Here is a 26,396-nt window from a genome sequence, read left to right as displayed (position 1 = left end):
AAAATGGAGACTAGATTGTGCTGCTACTAGGGTTGTTGTGGGGATTGTGTGCATACAAATAACTTAGCATACATGGGAGCTGACATGGGTACTATTATTCTAGAGAATAACACTTTCTGAAATTAGAGACTCACATCCCTATTTATCTACAGCTTCAAAATAGACAAGGGTACAAGAGACGTCTCAGAAGGTCTGATCAAAGCAGAGGCACAGTGTTTCCATCCGCACGCTTCGAGGAGAGTTTTGTGTCTCAGATCTGCCGGTCACTAGCTACTGACAGGAGATGTGTCACTCCACCTCCATGAACTCCAGTTTCTCGGCTCTGGCACCCTCCCCTCAAGGTTCTTCTCTCATTGAATGATACTGGGCACACACTGCATATCAGTCCCCATCCTAAGCTGCGCTTACAGTTTCAAGCCAGATAGGGGAACCCTTGCCCTCATGAGGCTTACATTCCATTAGGGGTAGGACTGGGGAACACAGACAGTAAATGAGTAAATAAACAAGTGAATCAGCCAGGTGATTTCAGATGTTGATAGGTGTTATGAAGAGAATGAAGGCAGATCCTGGAAAAGAGAGCAACTTTGTGAGAGGAATGGATTGGGTTCCCTGAGCAAGGCAGTCTGGGTGGAGCTTTTGTGGAGGTGATTTTTAAATTTAAGGAAGAACAGAGAAAAGCAATCATGGGAGAACTGGGGGATCATGGCAAGAATGTTCCAGGCAGAGGAACAGTCAGTACAAAGGTCAGAGGTGGAACACGCTTGCGAATATCAGGCATTAAAAATAATAGGCCAAAGGCTGGAATTGTGGTGCAGGGGATTAAGCCTCTACTTGCAATGCTAGTATCACATATAGAAATGCTGGCTCTGCTTCTCATCCAGCTCCTTTCTAATATGCCTTGGAAAGCAGCCGATGAGGGCCCATGTAGTTGGGACCCTGCCACCCATATGGGAGGCCTTGCTGGAGCTCCTGACTCTTGGCTTTGGCCTGGACCAACTCTGACTGTTGCAGCCACTTAGGAAGTGAACCAGTAGATGGAAGATATTTCTGTGTGTGTGTATGTGTCTCCCTCCATCTGTGTCACTCTGCCTTTCAAATAAATAAATATTTAAAAAAGAACAGGCCAGTCAGGGACAGACAAGGACAGAGGGTGACCAAGGTTCAATAAGATGGTGCCTCCGCACTGCCCATGCAGTGCCTGTGTGTGTGTGTGTGTGTGTGTCTGACTGGTGCTGTCTTTCCTCAGTATCTTCTCCATCTTGAGGACCTATTGTGTGCTATTATAAGATGCAACCAGCAGGAAATGATGGTTTTATCTTTAGGGAGCTCATTGTTTAAGATAGGAGGGGCCGGCGCAGCAGCTCACTAGGCTAATCCTCCACCTTGCAGCGCTGGCACACCGGGTTCTAGTCCTGGTTGCCCCTCTTCCAAGCCAGCTCTCTGCTGTGGCCAGGGAGTGCAGTGGAGGATGGCCCAAGTGCTTGGGCCCTGCACCCCATGGGAGACCAGGAGAAGCACCTGGCTCCTGCCTTCGGATCAGCGTGGTGCGCTGGCCACAGCGCGCCGGCCGCAGTGGCCATTGGAGGGTGAACCAATGGCAAAGGAAGTTCTTTCTCTCTCTCCCTCTCTCTCACTGTCCACTCTGCCTGTCAAGAAAAAAAGATAGGAGGAAAAACTATCCATATTAAAATAAATGAATCAAAATCGGGCAAATCAACAGAACTGAGATCAAGAGATAGAACATGAGAGATGATACAGCTGTGGAGATGGACAAGGATAGAGGCACACGTATGGATGGAGAAGCAGATGCGTGTTAGGAAAGTCAGTCTCTCTCATTCAATCTTTCCAAGCCTGCTCTACTGTATAATGATGGGCCATGGGCCTGGTATGATTCCTTATGAAGAAATAGAGACACCCCCTGCCCCGCCTCCCTGCTAACTTCATCACCTTCTGTGGGGCTGTCTTTCTCTGTTTCAGGCTCACTGTGGACTTCTTTGCTCTGCTGAAGTGTGTGAGTCACATGGGTGCCTGGCCAATCGTACTACTGTATCCATCCTTTACTGGGGGGACAGGGTCCTTCTGATGTTGCACGAGAGGGGAGCACCCCCATCTCACACCGGAGTGCCTGGGTTCTCATCTCGGCTCCACTTCTGATTCCAGTTTCCCACTAATGCACACCCTGGGAGGTAGCACCTGATAGCTCAAGTTCTTGGATCCCTGTCACCCACATGCGAGACCTGGGTGGAGCTACTGGCTCCTGGCTTCAACCTGGTCCCGCCCTGGCTTTTGTGGGCATTTGGGAATGAACCATGGGATGGAAGATCTCGTGCTCTCTATCCCTATCACTCTGCCTTCCAAATAAATACAAATAGACAAATGCACTTAAAAGATAAAAATCGAGTCATGTCACAAAAATCAGGAGAGTTCAGAAACATGAGATTATTACAGATGTCAAAATTGAGGTGACAGAAGACCAGAAGGAACCTCAGGATTCTTGCCTGTGACGCACCATGGGTTCTGTGCAGCCTCACGGCCAATCACAGAGCTAGCTCAGCCACGAAACTCCGCCCCAGAGGAGCTACTCATGGGAGTCTGGCGAGGGACACTTTGGAGGAGCTCCCCTTTCTCAGTGAACAGAGTCACAGTGATTTAGACCTGAGCACTTTTCACAGCGGGGCTTGCCAGGAGTCCACTGGAACCGTAGGAAAGATGTCAGCAGGCACGAAGGAACATACAATTTCGAGCAATACAATTTGCCACTGAGTCTTCCAGGTTGAATTAGTTGCCAATTATGTCATGAAAGTTACCAGAAAAAAAGCTGAACCATTGTGAGGATTACAGGCTATGAGACAATTACATTGCTCCAGTCATCAGCCTAAAATAGAGTTTCCCAAATACTGATATTAGACTGCCCTGGCTGCCAAGAATGAACACAGGTCGTTTGCCCATTGACTACTGACTTTAACCAAAGAGAAGTCTGTCTTCTCCCCGTCTGTATGGGACCGTGAGATAGCACAGATCTGTGAACTGTCATCCAACTGTGATGGGAAGGAGCCAGCGCTGGGCTCTGTGGTCCACAGGCAGGGAGTCCTGAACAACTGAGCCACACCAGGAGGTGGTGACACCAAGAGACGTCTGCAGTTCTTCTTCTTCCTTTCTTTTGAACAGGGGCAGGACTTGGTTCGATTTGTTTTGGAGAGAGAAATAATTTGGAACAGTTTTTAGAATCAGAAAATGATTTTTTGGTTTGGTTTTGTTTTGCTTTTCCCGGATGCAGTCAAATTGATTTGCCTTTGAGGAACTTGGAAGCTAAGTGCCTGACCCTGATAAGGGTATTGAGTCAGCCCTGTGTCCTGAACTTTGACAAAATACAGTTCCCTGCCCCATCACTGCCCATACACACACACACACACACACATGCACACATGCCTGAAACCATTGCAAGGTATCAGTCTTCTAGCAAGGTAGCGCTTGGGCAAGGTGCACAACCTGTTCTAGGCCATATTTTCTGCACATCCACTAAAGGGCCCCAAGAGACAAATGTCTTGTTTTCCCCCTGGGCCTCTAGACCCTGAGGATTTCCACGTTGGAAGCCTGTGGTTAGGAAAATATCACTCCTTCCCCCCCCCCACCTTTTTTTTAGTTTCAAAAAAGAAGGTACAAATCGCAGTTGAATTTGAAATCACAAAAGAGCCCAAAGCAAGTCAACTTAGGAACAACAACAAAAAAGCTTGGTAAAACAAAATCTGGAGAAAATCTTCAGCTGCGGCATCTCCAGGCAATTATCAACTCCCTGGCTGACTTCAAAACCCCCGCAGGACCTCGTGTTGATTGAATCCCCATGATCCAGTCCCGGGTGAGGGCTGAGTGGGCTGTTCCTGAGCCAAAGGTCTGTGGTTGTGGGTAAATATATTGATATCCTAGCAACTCGCAAAAGCCACAGTACCTTACACAGGGTTTGTTTTGCATTGTGTCAACAGGAGAGCAGGTTTGAGATGGGGGCCTGGGGATATTTTGAGCCAAGTAAAGAGGTTCTTGGTAAACACACAACTTCATTTCTGTCTGATCATTCTTGGCTGCCCCTTGCAAGCTGGAGTCATGGTCCCATCAAGGCTTCGGTGTCCTCCTGAAGTTTGAGATGTGCTCTTTCTTTCAAATGTAGACACCAACCAGACTTTCACTGAGTGCCTAGTGGCAGGTGCTGGGCTGGCTTATCAAAAGAGAACTGTTTAGGATGTCTTTCCCACCCTCAAGTCTCCAGCTGGGGAGCCTTGGTCAGCATCCAGGCCAGCCTGTCAGCATCTCACCTGGGGTTGTGCACTTGCCCTTTCCTCTGTCTGGGTGGAAGGCGCTGGCTTCCCTTCTCCTCTGTTGGAGACTGGCCTCCACATTCTCTCCACAGCTGAGCTGTTCACACCTCTGGGATGCTTTGTACTTTGCTCACACATCCTTTTCAAATACTCACCTAGCATGGGGTCATCAAACTGTTAGCACTTCCTCCAGATTCCTTCCACCAGCAAGGGTTCCTGGCACATCCTCTTGGTTGGTGGAACGAAAGATTTCAAGAGAAAGATATGCTACTCTAAAGCCTGCCTGCCTTCATTAACATGGGTAAGGTGAGTCTAGCTGAATACCTTAGCTTCCTAAACTCACTTTCCCTATCTGTAAAATGGGAATGTCATCTAGTTCACAGTTGTGCAACGGGGAAGAGCAAATCTTTGTTAAGTGCTTGTGCAAATGACTGCCAACCAGTAAGGTCTCCATGGCTAGCAGCCATTAGGATAGTTATCAAGTTACCACTAACACCCATCTAGTGAGTGCTCGCCATGTGCCAGACAAAACACTCACCACTGAGGTTGTAAAATGAATACAAGGTAAGGTTCCTGCCTTCAATGCACTCCCAGCCTGGTTGGAAAGATAGATTCTAATGGAAACCCAGAAACTGTCTTACTAAAACGTGGGATGTTAGGAGTTGGCACCTAACCCAGGCTGGGGTGAAAAAGGCTAGATCCCTAGGGAAGAATTCAGAGAAGGGGACAAGCATTGTGGGGCAGTGGGTTAAGCTGCCCCTTGAGACATTTGTGTTCCAAGATCAAGTCCTGCTAATGTGCACCATGGGAGACAGCAGAAGACAGATCAAGAACTTGGGTTCTGGCCACCCACATGGGAGACCCGGAGGGAGTTCTTGACTTCTAGCTTTGGTCTTGCCTAGACCTGGCTGTTGCAGGCATTTGGGAAGTGAACAAGGGAATGGAAGTTCTCTCTGTCTCTGTCTCTCTCCCTGCTCTTTTGAAATAATAAAATAAAAATAATTCATAGGAGAAGATACTAGAGATTGTGAAAGGCAAATGGGAAATCAGACTCAGAATAATTCTTTTTAATAAAAGTAAATGTTTATTAATATAAATGGTTTTCAGAATGGATCACACAGCAAATATAACCGCATGCTATATGTAAGAGGTAATATCCAGAGAGACTTGGGAAAGCTAAAGTTAAGTATATACCAGGGAAATCTAAACACAAAGAAAGCAAGGGTGGGTATGTTAGTATCATAAATGAGGAAAGACAAGTATAATATATGTCAGGGGTATAATTCAGTCATGATAACACTTATAAACACCCATGCACAAAATAATATGGCATCCACATTTTTACTGTATATATATGTATAAATTCTTTCCTTTAAGCCTGTCTCCAAACCTTCCCTGCCAATTTTCAACACACTTCAGATGTCCCTTCCCCTAGAAATCTCTTTCTCTATGTTGCTTAGTTATTATTCCTGTATTGTTTCATAATTTATGAACAGCTTTTGCAGCCCAGGTTCCATCAGGTCCTCCCAACTCCCATGTACGGCAGGTGAAGCAGATAATAGAATGTCTGGTTCATGGATGAGAAAACTGAGCCTCAGAGAAACCCCATCACTTCTCAGTGACATTAACTGGACACAGTCCCTGGGGCTGACACTAAATCCAATGGCACAACTCCTATCATTGGCAGACTCATTATAACCAGGATCCCGCTACTCTGAGTCTTTGCACACTGCTTCCTACACCAGCAGTGTTCTCCCCAGCCCTTCTATTTGTCTCAATATTTCTCTGATTTGAAGTCTCTTCTCTCACCTTAACACCCCAAAGAAAAATATCCCCTGTCTACACAACCTGCAGGGGTCTCTTGAACTCCTGGAAGATTCCTGTTCAGGCCATAATAGGACACTGAAATCCCCTGGCAGCCTGTTTATAGATCTTTGTCATGTGCCCTTATCTGTCTCTCCCAATGGCTGTGACCTGTCTGTCATCTTGTTAATCTCTGTACTTGTCTTATAGCAGATGCTTAGTAAATGCTGATTGATTAATGATCAAACTTCTCCTTGGGATGATAGGAACATACTTGTGCAAGAAATTGATGAGCTTTTAAGGCAATTAAGTCCTGGATACAGGAAATGAAACACATGATCCCTGTATCCATAAATAGTCAACCTGATCAAGAGATGGCAAGTACACAGATAATAGTTGTACGCAGTGGAAAGTTTCATCTAGAGGAAGGTATGGGGTGCAGTGGGAGGGCAGAGGCCCTTGGGGAAGACAGATTAGAGAGAGAGGATGAAAGCTACTATGAGGGGAAGGGGGATGAGAAGAGACCCAAAGAGGGTTGTACTGCATGAGCAGGAGTTGACCAGAAGGACAGCTGGGTAGGGGTCAGGGGTGAAGCTTAGAAATGAGCAGGAGTGATAACAACCAAACAGTCCAGAGTTGTGGATGTGCATGAGATGGATATAAAACTATCACAGGAGATTATGAAAATGGCATCCAGGTTGATTCTGCCTCCTGTCAGTTTGCCTAGCTGGATGTCTGGAGAGATGGATGGATGGATGGATACATGGGTATATGTTAGAAATCCTTTCAGGAAGAACAAAGAGAATATGAAGAGCAGGTATGAGTAAATGATGTCCTCTTGACTCTGAATATTAGGCTCATTGGTATTAATAATCCTGCACACAAAAGTGACATGGATTATTTACTAAATAATCAGGAAGTAAAGATAAGAAATTTAAAAAATCACTCTAATCCCTTTGTAGACATACCCACTGTTGACATGTTGGTGTAGGTCTTTCCAGTCTTTCTTTTGTGGCCATCTAGCTATACAGACTATCATTCACCCATCTATTCATCTGTTTTATTTATTTTCTAAACAAATATAAGTTCATAGGATTACTTTATCTTTTGTAATGCAGTTTTCTAATCAACTTACTGTGATAATCCAGTTATGTCTACCTATTTTCAAATCACCCTTTACTAGCTGCGTAGTATTCTACCCTGTGAAGTACTAAGTTGGTTTGACCAGTGTCTTACATTTCTTGGCCATTATCAAGGACTTTTCTATGAGGATTGGTGTTCTCCTTTTTGCAACAAAGAGACTACCTTTCTCTGAGGTTTGTGAGGCTCTAGGTTGATTAAGCAAAACTTGAACCTGATACGGGGTCATGTTTAATCCTCAGACATAAATCATCCACCTCCTGAAATGACACCCTTTCGTCTCCACTGGATCCCTCCCTCCCAGCAGCAGCCCGGTTGGAAGGGAGGGGCTCCCCCAGGCACAGGTGCATGAGTGCCGTCATCAGTGATCACGCCTCGTCTCTGGCCGATGTGCTTCGACAGCACCGGCTCTCCTGGCGTCCTCACGCTGCCAATGAATCAGAGCTGTCAACTAACACAGCTGTGAGGAGTGCCGACCATAAATTTACAGTAGGTGGCAATGACCCCAGATAGAAAAGCAGATGGCTTTGAAATCAGACTAGTCAATATGGCAAGGATTGGGAGAGGGAGACACTTACAGTAAACTAGAACTGCCCTGCCACTTTCCTGAAGCTTCGAATACTCAATGGCTCCCTATGACTTACAGGAAAAATATCAAACTTTTAGTCCAACAAAGAGGTGATGGATGGGATGGGAATAGGACTTCCTGGAAAGCCAGAAGCCATAGTTTTTAGCTGCTGTTCTGCTACCCATTAGCTGTGTGTCCTGGGAAAATGACATCCTCCTTGGGTTTAATTATCTTCATTTCTGAAATGGCCATATTTAGATGACGTATGCGTGTTTGGATAAATGAGTCAGTGAACAATCATGCATCATTGAAAAGTCATTTACTGAGGCGCTGCCGCGCAATGAGGGTAGAGCTGAGCAGGGTAGACCAGGCTTTACCTGTGGAACTGGCACTCTAGATGGGTATGGGGGATCAGAACCTCAAATAACCCAAGGCTGCCAACTCATGAGAAGTGCAGCATTGAATATACAACAGCAGGGATGGCAGAGACCAACACAAGGCTCAGGGTTGAGCTAGGAAGTCAGGAGTTGGCGGCCCAGGAGTTAAAGCTATCGTGGGGATGAGAAGATAGAAAAAGTTACAGGTAGAGGGGAAAGAAACAATTGAGGCCCATGGATAGATAGCATTATGAGGCCAGCTTGGTGTTCCATTAACTAAAGGCAGGCAGGTGTATTGAAAATCCCTCTGCTGGATTCAGGCAATAATTGCAAACAAGAAAACCAGTCTTTGCCCTCACTGGACTTAGAGTGAAGTGGACAAGACAAGCGATTGTGGCACAGCACCATGCACACTGGAATGATGAGCAGAAACTCAGAATGCTTCTGGCAGGATGTGGCAGGTGCATCCATCCTAGCCCAGAAAGGTGCCGGGAGGCTTCTCTGAGGACTTGCCATCGAAGCTGGGATAAGATTGGGCAACACAGGAAACGTGGTGTGAGTCAGCATGGAACTTGAATTCTAACCCACCAGTCATCTACTTGTTGGCACCCCTCCCCCTCTTTGACCAGCCACACCTGGGGTTCTATTGACCCTGAGTGACTGTAGAAATTCTTGACTGCTTCGGAGGAAACCTAGGACCTTGCAAGACAAACTCATGCGATTCATTGAAGCAGTCAACAAACCATTAATTTGTTGGTTATCACTCACCACAGTGGTTCTCAAACTTTAGCCCCCAAGCTTTAACACAAACTTTAGCACACAAGGGTATTGACACTTGGATTGCTGGGCCTCACACATTGAGTTTCCTGTTGAGGTGGTGTGGGGTGGGGGCCTGAGATTTTGGTCCAGGTGATGTGGCTGTTGCTATTGAGGACCCACACTTTGAGAACCACTGACTTAGAGGAAGAGGATGCTTGCATTGTTTTCTTGATAGGATGTTTAGGGAATGAGTGAACTCTCTAATTGTGCTCAAAGCTGATGGAGGGCAGCAGAGACAACAGAGCTGTGGACAGGTGCTCCCAGTCCAGGCCATTGACAGCCCAACCCAGAGGACGCTCCTGCACTCCAGCTTCACCTCTGCAGATTTTACAGGCTGTGGACCTCAAAAAAACAACACCCACCCATGATCTGGCATTTGTATCCCAATGCACAAATGAACTTCTAGTGTTTTCTGAGGAAAAAGTAGAGGGGCTTTGCCACGTGCTGTGGTCTGAATGTTTTGGGCCCCACAAACTGTGCTGGTTGCAATTCTAACCCCATTACAGTGGTATGAGGAGATGGCGCCTTCACAGAGGAGCTGGTCTCTACAGCAAACCCTCATGGTTGGGATAAATACCCTTGTAAAAGGGGCCCGAGACAGTCAGCTTATCCCTTCCACCACCTGCCAGGAAACACAGAGAAGGTGGCATCCACAGACCTGCAAAAGCCTTCTCCAGGCAGAAAAAGCTGTGGGCATCTTTCCAGCCTCCAAAACCAGAGAAACCCATTTCTGTGGTTTATAAGCTTTTCTGTCTATGATCTTTTGTTATAGCCAGCTGACCTGATGAAGACATCAAGCCAAGATCAAGAGCTCCAAACACATTTTCACCTTGTGCTCTTGGATAGTTTTCCCTGTTATTTATTTATTTTTCTCAGTCATGTCTATACTGGGTCAAACTTCCTAAAACACCACTTGGACGGCCTTTGGGCCTGGCAGACGTCCAGACAAGCCCTCACAGGTATATTGCAGTGGCCGAAGCCCCGGCTCTGTGGTCAGTAACTGTGCTTCTGAATTCCAAGCTCCCTCTTTAAGCATCAACAGAATGATGTGGGATGGGCAGTAGGGGCTGCAGAGTGTTATCTCTTGGGATAATCGCCAGATGGCAGAGATGTTGTGTCTCTGGGGCATGTAGGTGCTCAGCAGGCTAGGGACGCTCACAGAATTCTCCACTTACAGTAGTATTGGACGTCGATACGCTGATTCCAGGCTCACTGCCTTCTCCCACATTTCTCCAGATCTGAAGGACCCACAGAGGGGACCGTGGGGACATCCTTCAAGGATTCCTGTTCCCTCCTCTGTGGCACAGTTGCAGAGCCTTGGCATCTCTGGATTATTGCCAGGGTCTCCTAAGGGACTCTGCTGCCTCCAGGTACCCCTCCAATCCCACTCCCCACCATCACCGAGGGAAACTTTGTGAAGCAGAGGTGTGATCATGCCTCTCCCCACCCCCAACCCCACTTACTGAAAATTCTACAGAGGTTCTCCACCACCAGGAGAAAGACCACACCCTCAAAAGCTACCGAGGAAAATAGACACGAGTGCCAGGGTCACGGACAGGCGATGGGGAGCAGTGGGGACCGTGGTGAATGTAGGTTTGGCTGTCCTAAGGCATTCACAACTCAGAAGTCTACAAAACTCTCATGAGCCAGGTAAAGCTTGTCCTGGGACTGAGTGCCTGGCCTTGCCTGCCAGCACCTGGGAGCCAGCCTGGAGTATGAAGTCCGGGCTCCTTAATCAGGCTTCCAAGAGTTAGCCTCCTTCTAGCTACGCCCAGTCTAACGTGAAATTCACTTGACTACTGAGGCATTTGCAGTTCCTCTTCACTCGCCAGGCTGGTGCTTGTCTCTGTGCTTTCTGTCAAGCCTGGAATGTCTTCTTCCTGCTCTTCACTTGGCAAAACCCCATTCATTCCTTTAACACTCAGTCTAGATCACACTTCCTCCAGGAAGTCTCCTTTGCATTCATTGCCAGTTCTCCCAGATGGCTTATACATTTACTGGTGTCCCAACAGTAGCAATAGCTTTTCCCATCATTATAATAGTTGGGTGGTAACATCACTATTCTTTTTGCCATTGTTTCCCTCGCTGAGGTTTAAGCGCTTACGATCAAGGTCTTTGTCCCCAGTCAAAGGTTCAATCCTGGTTTAATGCATGAATGGGGAGGCAGCAGAGGGAAGGAACCTGGACAGTGAGTGGCATACATTGCACACCCATCAGTGACCCCAAGAAACTGAGAGAGGCATAGGGCTAGCCAGCTCTCTGCCTCTCCATCACAGGCACTGGTAGACGACAAGGAAGGGGACAATAATTGAGGCTTCACCTTCTGATCTGGTCCTCTTGGGGACTGGAATTTCAGCATCTGAATTTGGGGGGTGAAAGTGCCGCGCACATTCAGCCCAGGGCAGCCTCTGGGAAGCTCCCTGAGGGAGGCAGATGCTCTGCTTCCCCAGGTGCTGTGGGAGCAGGCTGAGTCTCGGTGAGCCAGACGAGGTGGGATAACCTCAGGGTAAGGCATCCTGTTTCCAGCCCTGAAGGGTCTGTTTCTGGCTCTGACCTCCAGGAAGTCACTGTCTCACTGCCCATAATTGGACTGACCCCAAAGCTTCGTTGCACGCACCGCATCACTGAATTGATGGAGAGAAGAGGAACTTCATCTGAAAAACAAAGAGGTCAAACCACCAGGCCTCTTAGGTTCTCTGGCTTTAAAACTGCCTTGGAGTACCCCACCTCCCACCCGCAGTACCCCCTCCTTCCTGTAGCAGCTGTCCCTTCCCCACGCTACCCACTGGACTCCTCCCCCTACCCCGTCCCCGCTTTGTCTTAGGGGCCACTGATCTACTCTGTGATTAGCTTCCCTGGCCCAGCCTGGCTTGACTTTAAGGGCTCAGTTCACAAGCCACTTAGCCAAGGCAGTCGTGAAAGAACAACGCAACATCTGTTCTGGGCCTTCGCAGAGGACGTGCCTCACATTCCTCCCCTCAAAGCAAAATTGATCGGCCTTGACCTGGGGCCACATGAGGGAGAAGGAGCCCTCGGGGGCTGGGGTACCATTCAGTGCCCGGATGAGGTCAGCGACCACATGGTCCTTGGTAGCCCCCAGGAATGAGAGGTATTTACCACCCCTGTTAATCCCTCAGAGAAGTTATGAATATCTCCTGCCAAATTGACAGTTTGAATCTCGACAGAAAAAGGGGCCTACAGTTTGATTCCATGTAGCTTTGTTCCTCTGAGATAGAACCACAGACCGCAGTGGTAGGGAGGGCACAAGATGGGAAGGAGGAGGAAGGAGGCAGAAGGCGATGGGTGGGTATTGTTCATCCAATTCCAGCTCACAACTGATTCCTGCACAAGTTCAAGGGTTCCACCGAGTGTGGAATCTCCTCCAAAGTCCATTTCACTCAGATGCCAAAGATTGCTGGAAATATTTTCCCAATGATGGGTCAAAATATATCCCTTCTTCACATCCGCAGTCGAAGTGAATGAGATACCTGTCAATTTCTCACCCTAACAGACACTTGTAAAATTTTGAAGACATGATTACATCCCTCCTAAATCTCCTATTGCCATGCCCCCCCAAAAAAAATTCCTGGTTCTTTCAACGCATCCTCATACTACAGGTTTTCCAGGAACTCCTTCCTTCTGGCTCATCCTGGTTCCCTCTTCCAGAATCACAGTATATGTGACTTCCACACTGTAAAGGCCAGAGGTGCACGTAGGTTTGCAAGTGTGGAGAGCAGAGCAATCATCTCAACTCATAGCTTCCACTAGACAATGACTGGAAGTCAGGTCAGTTGATTCACAGATAGCTGGGAAAATATCAGAAAGCAGTGGGAGAGGAGTTTGGACTTTACTGCACACGAGCAGTTGGCATGGAACTCACCATGTGTGACCTCTCCCGGGGGGATCCTAAGAACCATGCATTCTAAAGGCAGCACACCTGTAAATGTGACATGATATCGACTGGATGTGCTATCAGCTGACTCAGGCCAATGAATATTTCAAGGCCCATGTTTTATAACTCAGTTAATACAGTGCAGGGGAAAAGGCCTGGATGAAGACTCAAACCTCTTTGATTTAGATCTATGCTATCTAAATTATCTTCATTTGTTTTAATTGCTAATAAGAGTGTCACTGCTCAGTCTCTCTTTATGTTACGCTTCCAGGAAATTTACACCTTTTCTTGGTTTCCCTAAGCCTAATGTTCTGGAATAATTATTCCCTTGTTTCATATTATATGAAATTTTTCATACCTAGAATATCTTATGGTTTTCTCTTCAGGATAAGTATTAGTTCCATGCATGTGGCACAAAATTATTGTGGGAATAGGAAAGGACTCTATCCTTGATTTGTCCCATTGGCTTCAACTGCTACTTACACTATGACATCTCCCAGCTTTTGTTCCAAACCTACATCTGGAGCCTATGTCCCAAATGGTGGGTTGTACTGTTACAACCGAACCTCTCCCTTAGGGGGTCTCGTGGGTGCCTGAATTCACCCATCTCCCTTCTCCCATCCATTCCCTGACATATATACTATGAGTAATGGTCCATCAGTCACTTCCCATCATAGCACTATGCTGCTGAGGGAGAATATTCAGACTTTCTGAGCATACATGAAAAATACCTGCAGGGAAAATATTATCCCTATTTTATAGATAAAGAAACTGAGGCACACACTCTCCTGCCCCACACTCAATCTTTTATGTTAATTAACTTCTTTTTTAAGGAATACAAATTTTATAAATATAACTTTCAGAATATAGTTATTCTTACTATCATACTCACCCTCCTACCCATACTCCTCCCTCCTCCTCCTGCCTCTCCCCTTCCCAGTCCCATTCTCCATTAAGATCCATTTTCAATTAACTTAGTACACAGAAGACCAACTCTATACTAAGTAAAGATTTCAACAATTTGCACACACACACACACACACACAAACTGAGAACTAGTTTTATAGTTAACTTTCATGATACAATTCATTGAAGACAGATCCTGCGTGGGGAGTTAGTGCAAAGTGACTCCTGTTGTTAATTTAAGAATTAACACTCTAATGTATGATGTCAGTGACCACCCAAGACTCTTGACATGAGCTGCCTAGGCTGTGGAAGCCTTTTGAATCCACAAACTCCATCGGTATTTAGACAAGGCCATAAGCAAACTGGAAGTTCTCTCCTTCCTTTGGAAAAAAGTACATCCTTCTTTGATGGTCACTTCTTTCTGCTGGGGTCTCACTCACATAGATCCTTGATATAGAACATTTTTTGCCGCAGTGTCTTGGCTTTCCATGCCTGAAATGTTCTCAGGGGCTTCTGAGTCAGACCAGGGAGACTTAAGGACTGATTCTGAGGTCAGAGTATTACTTAAAGTGACTGTCATTCTATGAGTCCCCACACCCAATCTTATAACAAATGCAGTGGGAATTCATATGACTCAATAGCAAAAAAAAAAAAAAAAAAAAATCCAGTTGAAAACTGAGCAAAGGGCCTGGTTAGACATTTTTCTAAAGAAGACATAAAAATGACCAACAGTTATTTGAAAAAGTACTCAGCATCACTAACCATAAGGGAAATGCAAATCAAAACCACAATGACATGTAACCTCACACTTGTTAGAGTGGTTATAATCAAAACTACAATTATTCTTAGGTGTTTAAATTTTAACTGAAAAATGATCCCTGTTAAATATAAGAGTGGGAATAAGAGAGGGAGGAGATGTACAATTTGGGACATGCTCAAGCTGACTTGCCCCAAATGGTGGAGTTAGAATCATGCCAGGGGATCCCAATACAATCCCATCAAGCTGGCATGTACCAATGCCATCTCACTAGTCCAAGTGATCAATTTCAGTTCACAATTGATCACACTGATAGGTCGAAGAGTCAAAGGGATCACACAAACAAGTCTAGTGTCTGCTAATACTAGCTGATAAAATCAAAAAGGGAGAGAACGATCCATCATGGGAAGCGGGATACACAGTAGACTCATAGAATGGCAGATGTCCTAAATATTACTCTGGCCTCAGAATCAGCCCTTAAGGCATTCGGATCTGGCTGAAGAGCCCATGAGTGTATTTTCGGCATGGAAAGCCAAGACACCCTGAAAAAAAAAAAAAAAAAAAAAAAAAAAAGGAAGACCTAAATGGAAGATCTCTGCGAGTGAGATCCCAATGGAAAGAATGGGGCCATCAAAGAAGGAGGTACCTTTCTCTGAAGGGAGGAGAGAACTTCCACTTTGACTATGACCCTGTCGGAATAAGATCGAAGTTGGCGAACCCAAAAGACTTCCATAGCCTTGGCAACTCATAACTAGAGCCTAGGGAGATTACTGACGCCATAAACAAGAGTGTCAAATTGTTAAGTCAACAACAGGAGTCACTGTGCACTTACTTCCCATGTGGGATCTCTGTCCTTAATGTGTTGTCCAATGTGAAGTAATGCTATAACTAGTACTGAAACAGTATTTTACACTTTGTGTTTCTGTGTGTGGGCAAACTGATGAAATCTTTACTTAATATATACTGAATTGATCTTCTGTATATAAAGATAATTGAAAATGAATCTTGATGTGAATGGAATGGGAGAGGGAGCGGGAGATGGGAGGGGTGTGAGTGGGAGGGAAATTATGGGGGGGAAGCCATTGTAATCCATTAACTGTACTTTGAAAATTTATATTTACTAAATAAAAAAAAAACTACAAGAGATCACAAGTATTGACAATGATATAGAGAAGAAGGAATCCCTGTACACTATTGGTAGGAATGTAATTTGGTTCAGCCATTATGGAAAGTAGTATGGGAGTTTAAAAGCATATATTTTTAAAAGAATTATTATATTATCTGGACATTGTGCTTTTTGGTATAAATCCAAAGAAATGAAGTAAGTGCCTCAAAGAGATACCTGTAGCATTCCCATATCTAAGATATGGAAGTAAACCTAGTGTCCAGTGATGAATGAAAACATAAAGAAAATGTGATAGGTGAGTGTATTCAAAATTTATATGTGGATACACACACACACACACACACATACACACACACACTATCATTCAACCATAAAAAAGAAAAAAATCCTTCCATTTGCACAGTATAGATAACTCACAGGAATATTATGCTTATTGAAATAAGCCAGACACAGAAAGACAAATTCTTCAGGTCTTCCTTATACGTGGAATCTAAAAACATTGATTTCCTGTGAGTAGAAAGTAGAATGGCGGCTGGTGTGAAGGGTGGGGAAAATGTTGCTCAACGATACAAATTTTCATTTATAAGATGAATGGGTTCTGGAAATCTAATATATGGTGCAACATGGTGACTGTAGCTATTAATACTGTATTATATATCAAAATTTGCCAAGAAAGTAAATCTCAAGTGTTCTCATCTCTCTCCCCTTTCTTCTCTCTCTCTTTCTCTCACACACCCACAAGCTCAATAAATAAGCTGATTAGATTGATTGTGGTCATCATTTCACTATATTTTTAAAACTATCATGGTGTATATCTTAACTATAACTACTGTTTTGCAGATGTACCTCATTAAAGGTAAGGAAAAATTTTTAGAAATCCAATAGGCTCAACTTTCCAAGTACATGTAGAATTCTAGTGCATCTTGATCGTTTGCAGCAAAACTACCTCCATTCTGGTCACCACCGTCTCCTGCCATAATTTTTGGAAGAGCTTCTAAGCCACTTTTTTTGCTTCCACCCTCACTCCTCTAAAAATTTCAACTTTTCAGAGTCCCCAAAGAGTTTTCACATGATTCTGATCCACCCCCTATTCAACTTTCATCTTATTTACAGCAATGTCCTTTTTGCTGACCTTGAGGCCTGCCTATGGCCTGCCTCCAGCTCCTTTTGGACCTCATCTCCAACTGCTCTCCCTCCTACTCCCTCTGCTCCTTGCCCCAGGCCTCTTTGTACTGCCTCAGGCACTGTAGGACACTTGCCTTGGGGCACTTGTGCTTGCTTTCCCTCTCCATCTGGAATGCACTTCTCCCAGATTGCCAGAGTTTGCTTCCTTATTTCCTTTGGGTCTCTGCTCAGACAAGATGGCATCAGAACAGTCTCCCCTGACAACTCCTATATACCCAGCTTCCCCTCTCTATAAACAGCTCTCTGCTTTAGTTTCCCTCATGGCTCAGCAGCAACTGGTACATACATTTAATTTTTGTTTGTTGTCCAGCTCCCCTATGGGAGTATAAGCATCAGAAGCTTAAATGCTAGTGACAAAATTTGTTTCATCTGACACCTAATAGGGCTCAATAAATATTCAATCAGTGAATATATCAGACGTAACTGGCAAAGCAGGAAATAACCAAGATGGTGTGGGATTCAGAAGCCATCTCCAGTAAGAAGTATTTGGGGGAAGGGAGGACATTTGACCTGGAGGGGAGAACTAACTTGTAGAACTGGAAGGGAGTTATGAGAACAGACTTCAAATGCTTAAAGGACCGACACACCCAGCTGGAACAGACTTGCTCTGCATTTTCTGTAAGGTAAATGTAGAGTAACTGGGTAGTTCTCAGATAGACAAAGCGGGTGTGGCAGGCCTTCCAGACAAAGAGAATTTTATTATATTTTGCTGATGCACAATGTTGAATAAAATTGTCACGTGTAGCAGGAGAGGACTGGTGGTTGATGGGATTAGAAAGATAAACCGAATGGGCTATACATGTCATGCCATGACATTTTAACTTTTGTGCATTCAACCATTTATTCACATAGATAGCATATGCGCTATATTTAATGATTACACATAATGTACCAGGATCTGTTCAGGGATAGGAAGCCCATGAAGCAGAATCCCTGTTGTGATTGCTTCTCAGCCTTTTGGCTAAGATCAGGTGTAGAATCCCTGTTGTTAGGGGATGGGAACAGACACTTATTGAGGTCTTAATGGCCCCTGCACATAGTAGGTACTCAAATAATTTTTTCTTGGATGTCTGAATGTTCGCTTTCTTAGCCTATTAGGCTGCTTTTGCAGATTACTTCAGACTGGATAATTTCTAAACAACAGAAATGGATTACTCAGCTCAAGAGGATGGAGAGTCCAAGATCAAGGTGCCACCAGATTCAGTGTCTGGAGAGAGCTCTCTGCTTTGTAGATGGCATTTTAGCGCTGAGCCTTCACATGGTGTAAAGGGTAGGCGGGCTGTCTTTAGGCCTCTTGTAAATGGGCACAAACCCCATTCATGAGAGCAGAGTCCTCACGACCTTCTCACCTCCCAGACACCCCCGCCTCCATCTTCCATCTCCTTGGGGAATTAGATTTCACCCTATGACTTGGGGAAGAGGGGCACAAACACTCACACCATGGTAAAAGGGTCAGATTTTCTAGTTAACATTCAATGTGTCAGTGAGGCAAATATCACTGTGCCAACTGTATAGGTGAAGAAGCCAAGATATAGAGAATTTTTCTGACCCAGTTATACACAGAGGGCCACATTCTGAGCCATGAATTAAATCTAGCTTTGTCTGATTTCAAAGTATTTTTTTTTTTCTTGTGTGTTGTAGCCTCAAAGAAACCCAGGCTCCTACAAATGTCTTCCCGGGCCAGGGAAGTACAAACATTGACGGGCCACTCTGCTCATCCATGAGGGTTTTGAGCAGGGATCTCGGAGGATGAGTCTCTAATCTTACCAAATACTTGTGGTCGCCAGTGCCTGGGACGCAGCCTGAGTGCCCCATGTCAACCCTTGGCACACAGTGTGCACCTGCCTCCAGTCTGGTGATTCAGTGCCAGGCTTCCCCTAGGTTAGCTGCGTGGCCCTGAGACTATCGTTCAATCTTGTCAAACCTCAGTTGCCTCATCTTTAAAGTGGGGATTGAAAATGTACCCCTGTTGGGCCGGCGCCGCGGCTCACTAGGCTAATCCTCCGCCTGGCGGCACCAGCACATTGGGTTCTAGTCCTGGTCGGGGTGCTGGATTCTGTCCCGGTTGCCCCTCTTCCAGGCCAGCTCTCTGCTGTGGCCAGGGAGTGCAGTGGAGGATGGCCCAAGTGCTTGGGCCCTGCACCCCATGGGAGACGAGGGTAAGTACCTGGCTCCTGCCATTGGCAGCGCGCTGCGCCGGCCGCAGTGCGCCGGCCGCGGCAGCCATTGGAGGGTGAACCAATGGCAAAAGGAAGACCTTTCTCTCTGTCTCTCTCTCTCACTGTCCACTTTGCCTGTCAAAAAAAAAAAAAAAAAAAAAAAAAAGAAAAAGAAAAAGAAAATGTACCCCTGAGATAAACCATGCAGAGTATTTCACAATGCTCCTGGCACAAAATAAGTGGTCAGTGACCCTCAACCATGGGATGATGAAGGTAATAATTTGACCTCTAGCTGACAAGGTCAAGGGCATGTCTGATTGAGAAAGTCAGCTTAGCTGCTTGTTAAGAAACTATTCAGGATAAAGCTGGGACTTATCCTTCACGGTCCCACGCTGAGATGTGCTTCACTAAGGCAGGGCACGGAGAAAGGTAAACACTGCTACCCAACCCATGAAGCTATACAACCCGAGGAGGGTTTGTTTTTGCTCTGTTCTAAATCCTTTTGAAATGAGTTCTTCTCTTTAAGGAAGTACTACAGCCTTTGTTGGAGGCCTAACCTGGAAGCCTGTAAGTATGCATACATTTATGGATGCTAATATAACACAGGTTTTAAACTTCCCTCTGCTCCAGGGTGCTGATCTGCTTTGTGTGTGAGTCTCAGCTTCCCTCTGGGCGGCTGCCCTGACATTTCTGCTGAGGCAGGCAGGGTCCACGCACCCAAATGCATTTCATCTAAATGCGATTCGGTCTGGCACATCTCGGTAATCAGGGAAGACAAAGTAGATTGAAAGCACGTGAGAGGCCAGTTTCCCAATGAGCTCAAACATGCTCCAGTGATAAAAACCACCTGACACAGGGCATGGGTGGGACACGACGGAGGGAGGTGCAGGGGTAAGCGCTGGGGTCAGGTTATGAGGAGGAGATGAGGGTTTGTTTAAGCCAAGGGGTCTGCCTGGGATAGTAGCCAAGAGCAACGCGAGCTCCAGCACGGAGGCCAGAGCTGACTGCCTGGGAGAGGTCCTTGGGGACTCACGACACGTCATGAGGTTCAGGGTTCCTCTGCTGGTTGCTCTTCTTCTCCCAGGACTTGACAGCACTCAGCATGTGGAAAACCCAGGAGAATGATCTCTTTTGACCCCTGACAAGACAGGCAGGGGAGTGGAAAGGTTCCATCTATTGAGATGTAAAAGATGTCTTTTGTTAATTTCTTTGTAAATATCACAGAAGAGGTCACCTTGGTTCAGAGAGGAGCAGTGATGGGCACTGAAGCGCTGACTGTCCTAGGATGGCGCTGGACATCCTCCGTCAGGGGCATTGCCACCTAGCTCCCAGGATGTAGGAAGGGCGTGGGAAACTGAGCCAGGGACAGAGACAGCCACCGAGTCTTACTTGCCTGGCCCAGGTTAACATGGGGGCTTCTGTTCCAGTTCACGGGCTGTTCCAGGTTCCATCAGGTGTGGCTGTGGAGGCCCCGAAGCATTTCCCAAATGGGATGAGGGAAACTGAGGTTGTTTCTGTTCCCTTGGAATGGATCCAGCCAAGATTTTTATGTCAGTCTTCCGGGCCAGTTGAGCAAAGTGCTTGTACTCATTTAGTCTTCTAGATGAAAATCTCCACCACTGTCCTGTTGCACTGGAAGCAAGCTTGCCAGATAAAATACAAGATTCCCAGTTAAATTTGGGTTTAACAGGGAAACTTTTTGACATAAGCATATCCCAAATATTGCATGGGATATACTTACACTGAAAAATATAACTCAGCTGAAATTCAAATTTAGCCAAGTACCCTGTATTTTTATTTGTTCATCTGGCAACTCCTTGCACAAGTTACTAGATGACTTATGTGTCCCCCTGCAGGTGGTAGGAAGAAGCTTGCCACAGCACAAACTGCAAAATGGGACTGCCAGTAGATGTGTCACTTGGGGGTAGTGAGCCTCCTGTCCCTGGGAGCTCACTCTGCTGTGTCCAGATCTTCCCTGCACCTTTAACCTCTTATGACTGAGCTCCTGAGGACAAGAAGCATGGGCCCCAGGACAGATTGCTTGAATTTGAACCTTGGTTCCACAGCTTATTAGCTGTGTGGCCTTATAAGTAATACAAACTCCGTGTTTCTAGATTTCTCATTTCCAAAATGGGGATGATAATAGCAGGGGCCTTCTAAGGATTATTTGGAGGCTTCAGAGTGCTTAGAGCAGCACTTGCTGCATGGCAAGAAATAATAGATGGCTAATTCATCTTCTTATTATTCCCTGGTAACGATATATAAAAGCAGTGGTGCTGGTGAGAAGCATGTGGTAGGTGGGGGTAGGGCAGACTTTCGTGTCTTGAAAGCCTTTGCAGAGGAGTCAGTATTGTGGGGCAGTGGGTTAAGCCCCTGCCTGCAACATTAACATCCCCTGTGAGCATAGGGTTTGAGTCCTGGCTGCTCCACTTCTGATCCAGCTCCTTGTTGGGAACTTCACCCTGGTCATTCGCATGGATTTCAGGGACCTAACTACTTGAACCTCACTGCAGCCTCTCAGGATTTGCATTAGCAGGAAGCTGGAATTGGGAGTGAAGTCAGGAGTCAAACCCAGGCACTCTGACATAGGGCATGGGAGTCCTCACCAGTGCCTTAACCACTGCACCATACCTGTGCCTGCATTGGCGTTCATTACCTCTCACCCACTCTATCGAACCCTGCTCTTCTGTGCCCAGTTACCCCTGCTCAGCCTGATATTTTACATAGCCACCAAGAGAGCCTTCTACAGTCAAGAATCTGATTGGTCTGCCTCTTGGCTGAAAACGCACCGCTCACCGTGGGGATTCTTTATCTGAAGTTCATGCGTGGGCTTTGGGGCATCTGCGAACATCCTGAGATGTACACCCTCATCTGTCAGTGTGCACATCAGCTTTGATCACATCCTCTCTCCCCTGGTTTATAAACCTCTGCGCCACAGGATATATCCAAACTCCTTAATCTGAACGGTATACAAAGCTCTGCAGGATACAGTTTTTACTTCCACCAGCTTCAGCTGGCCACCATTACTCAGACACATCTTGCTACATCTCACCTCCTCTGCCTCAAACACCTTCTTCTCTTATCCTCCGTAGGGACCTCTCCTACCTAGTTAACTGCCACTTAACTCGTGTAATGTGATTCAAGCATTCCAGTAGATTTCTCAGAGTCTCTCCTCCACTGCACCTCCCCACTGGGGGAGGTGGCCTTCCGTGGGCTCCCATATGGAGACGCATCTGCCTGTGAGGAATTGCACTGTTCACGTGCCTGATAAAAGCTCTTTGAGGACGAGACTGGCTCACCCATCCTTTCCTTCCTTTCTGTCCCTAAAGCAGTGGTTCTTGGGGAGTCAGCAGCATCATCCTCTCCTGAGACCTTGATAGAAATGCAAGTTCTCAGGCCCCACCCACGCCCTGTGGGTCAGTATGGCAGGTGTTCAGGCCAGCAGGTTGAGCCCTAGCAACTCTTTCAGGTGTTTCTGACGCCTGATCAAGCCCGAAAGCCACAGACCTGGAGAGGTCACGCCTGCTGCTTTACTGTGATCTCTCCCAACTGAGCCTCCTGTTTCTTCTGTCACCTTCCAACATATAGTTCTCGCTACAGCCACAGTGAGCTTTTATAACAGGCAAGGCCCTGCTCAAAACCCTTCAGTGGCTTTATTCTGCACCTAGAATCGAATCCAGGTCCCTCACCCTGAATTGCTGAGCCCGCATGAGCTGGCCTCTATATCCAACCCTCCCCCCACCACCACCACATAGTCTCCAACACGGGGCACAGCGGCCTGCTTTTAACTTCTCAGATCGGGCATCCCTTCCTGACTCAGGCCCTGTGCCGTGACCAGGAAAAGGGGCAAGGATGAGTTGCCTTCAGCACCCTTGAGAGGAGACAGTCAAGTAGGGGAGATAGATTCGGGCTCAGATCAGCATGTCGCTTACAGGAAGCCAAGTAAGAGCCGTGCGTGTGTTACAAAGCAGCACAGATGAATTCCCTTTGGGGACTGCTGCTTTGAGGTGATTTCCTACTCTATTTCTAAAGTTCAGCATTGTGAGGTTTCTAATTTGCACGTATCAATCTGGGTATTCTGTTCCTCTGAGCCTTAGCCCCACCATCTGTCAATCAGGGATCAAGCCTACCACCTAGGGCCTCGGGAAACATGCACAAGAATAGAGGGGTCTTCAGAGAGCTCATGGAAAACATATTATGAACAAAATTACACATGAATTCCAGATTTTTTTTCACCAAAGTGAACTAACATATCTGAACAGGATCTAATTTGAGGTGCTAAGAAGGATAAGACATCAGTCTAAAAACAGCACCTATCAGAGCAGCATGATTGAAGCAAGAACATTAAATTTATGGTGAAGCTTGGGTGGATGAATGGTGGAATCATTGGTGCTTTATAAAAAGCTTATGAGGGGGTTGGTGCTGTGGTGTAGTGGGTAAAGTTGCTGCCTGCAGTGCTGACATCCCATATGGGCGCTGATTCAAGACCTGGCTCTTCCACTTCCAATCCAGCTCTCTGCTATGGCTTGGGAAAGCAGTAGAAGATGGCCCAAGTGTTTGGGCCCCCTATGCCTGCCTGGGAGACCCAGAAGAAGCTCCTGGCTCCTGGCTTCAGATCGGCACAGCTCCGGCCATTACAGCCATTTGGGGGATGAACCAATAGACTTCTCTCTGCCTCTGCTTCTCTATAACTCTTTCAAATAAATAAATCTTTTAGAAAAATTTTATGAGGACAATGCCCCCAGAGAAATTAGCAGAGATAACTGGGGATGAGACAATATTGAAGATGAAACTCAAGATCATCCATGCCAATTTATAAGGAAACAATTCATATTGGCCGGCGCCGCGACTCACTAGGCTAATCCTCCGCCTTGCGGCGCCGGCACCCCGGGTTCTAGTCCCGGTCGGGGCGCCGGATTCTGTCCCAGTTGCCCCTCTTCCAGGCCAGCTCTCTGCTGTGGCCAGGGAGTGCAGTGGAGGATGGCCCAAGTGCTTGGGCCCTGCACCCGCATGGGAGAGCAGGAGAAGCACCTGGCTCCTGCCTTTGGATCAGCGTGGAACGCCGGCCGCGGTGGCCATTGGAGGGTGAACCAACGGCAAAGGAAGACCTTTCTCTCTGTATCTCCCTCTCTCACTGTCCACTCTGCCTGTCAAAAAAAAAAAAAATTCAAAGGAAGCAATTCGTCTTGTTCACACCCCAATGGAAGATGTCTGAATATTAACAGCAGAAACTGGTGTCATCAGTGCAGGCATTTCAGTTAGGTCTGCATACACCATTCTGATCAAAGCTTGTTGTTCCCAGATCAGCTACAGGCAAGAGCAAAACTTTCAATGGAAATGTCAGACAATTAGGGTCAAGATTTTCGAGGGTTTATAACAGGAGATGGAGTATGGCTGTGTGATCCTGAAGCCAAGGCACAATCAGAGCAAAGGCTACCAAGAGGCAGACGTGATCTGGTCAGAGGAAAGTGGACTGCTCAAGAGTAAGGTTTAGGGCAACACTTTTTGGGGGTGCCCAAGGCATTTTGCTTGTTAACTTTCCAGAAGACCAAAACAAATGATAACATGTGCTTACCATTTAAGTATTTTGGAGAAAATTATCCAAAGCTTTAGCAGAGAGTCCTTCTCCACCACTTCTCATGAAACAATTTTTTGAACTTTTCAGTAGAAAATCATTCAGCATCTACCTTACAGTCCTGGTTTAACACTTCTGACTTCTCTTGTTTCCTAATCTCAGTGTGTCTTTATGGGGCACCTTATATTCTTCAGCTGATTACATAAAAAGATCACATTGGCCGGCACTGTGGCTCAATAGGCTAATTCTCCACCTAACGGCGCTGGCACACCGGGTTCTAGTCCCGGTCAGGGCACCGCATTCTGTCCCAGTTGCCCCTCTTCCAGGCCAGCTCTCTGCTGTGGCCTGGAAAGGCAGTGGAGGATGGCCCAAGTGCTTGGGCCCTGAACCCCATGGGAGAGCAGGAGAAGCACCTGGCTCCTGCCTTCGGATCAGCATGGTGCGCTGGCTGCAGCGCGCTGGCCACAGTGGCCATTGGAGGGTGAACCAATGGTAAGAGGAAGACCTTTCTCTGTCTCTCTCTCTCACTGTCCACTCTGCCTGTCCAAAAAAAAAAAAAAAAAAAAAAAAAAGACCACATTGACATAGTTCAATTGCTAGGACCTCTGTTCTTTAGGGATGGACTAAATAGCTGGCATTATTTCTTACAGAATTGTCATGAGCTCCATGACATTTATGTTGAGAAATAAAGCTTATATTTTACATTTTTATCTTTTAATTCTCTCTTCTCCAAATTCTCTGAAGTTTCTATGCAGACCACAGGCTAGGAGCTCCCTTATTTCTGGGCCAGATTCTAGTTTGGCTGTTGTGAAATCCTGCCCTCTGTGAGCTTCAGTGGGAACTATGTGCCTCCTGAGAACGTTGAGGTGTTCAGCAGCAGGCTTGAGGTTAGGTCTAAGGAGAAGGAAAATTCCCCTGCACGTTGAGAAATCTCCCTCTTGTGGGTGTGGAAGCCAATGTGAAAGTAGAACCTCTCTCTTGGTTCCTGCACTTACCAGAAGGGGCAATGGGGCTTGCATGGGCTTTACAGAAAGACAAGCAGCTGAACAGGAACTGGGGCCACCAGTTTTGGGAAGCCAAGGGCTTCAGAGCAGAACCCAGCAGGCCCCAGTGTTGCATCCAGACTGTGTTAGATGCAGAGCAAATTGGGGTGAGCTCTTGGCACAAGTCCTCTGTGGCGGGGAAGCTCGAGAGAAAGTCAGGGTGACTTCAGGGCCCAGAGTTCCAAGCTCTCCCGAGAGATAGCCTAGTGATGACTACTGGGAGAAGGTAGGAGACAGCAGGCTGGATTCACTGGATCTTCATTCACTCACTCCCAATTTCCTCATTTGTGGAATGGGAAAACAAATTCCTTCCTTGCCTAATCGAAATGTATGCCGTGGGGGAAGGGTCAGGGAGGATTGCTATGGAGGTCAAATGAGACAACACATTCATTCATGCATTTATTTAATGAGCATTAACCAAGTCTACCAGCTATAACAGGCAGGTACTGAGCGCCAGGTATGTGCCAGGCAGTATTCTAACTACTCTAATCCTCACAACCACCCTCTGAGGGTGGCATATTTTTTTGAACCTAGGTTCAAACCCTGGCTTTGTAATTTTTTGAGCTGTGTTATCTGGAGCAAATAATAGCTGCTATGATTTCTACTTACAGTTGTGGAATATGGGGCTGGAGACACCCAGATCACAGAGCGAGTCAATGGTAGAACTAACTGGGGTTTAAGCCTGAGCAGACTAAAAACTGGTCCTGTGATCATAACCACAGGGCCATGGCTGCTC

Source organism: Oryctolagus cuniculus, chromosome 7, assembly GCF_051225735.1.
Source record: "Oryctolagus cuniculus isolate XC-2025 breed Fujian yellow rabbit chromosome 7, ASM5122573v1, whole genome shotgun sequence".
In the NCBI taxonomy this organism is placed as follows: Eukaryota; Metazoa; Chordata; class Mammalia; order Lagomorpha; family Leporidae; genus Oryctolagus; species Oryctolagus cuniculus.
The sequence above is the reverse complement of the archived record's forward strand: the minus strand, read 5'-3'. Positions refer to the sequence as shown.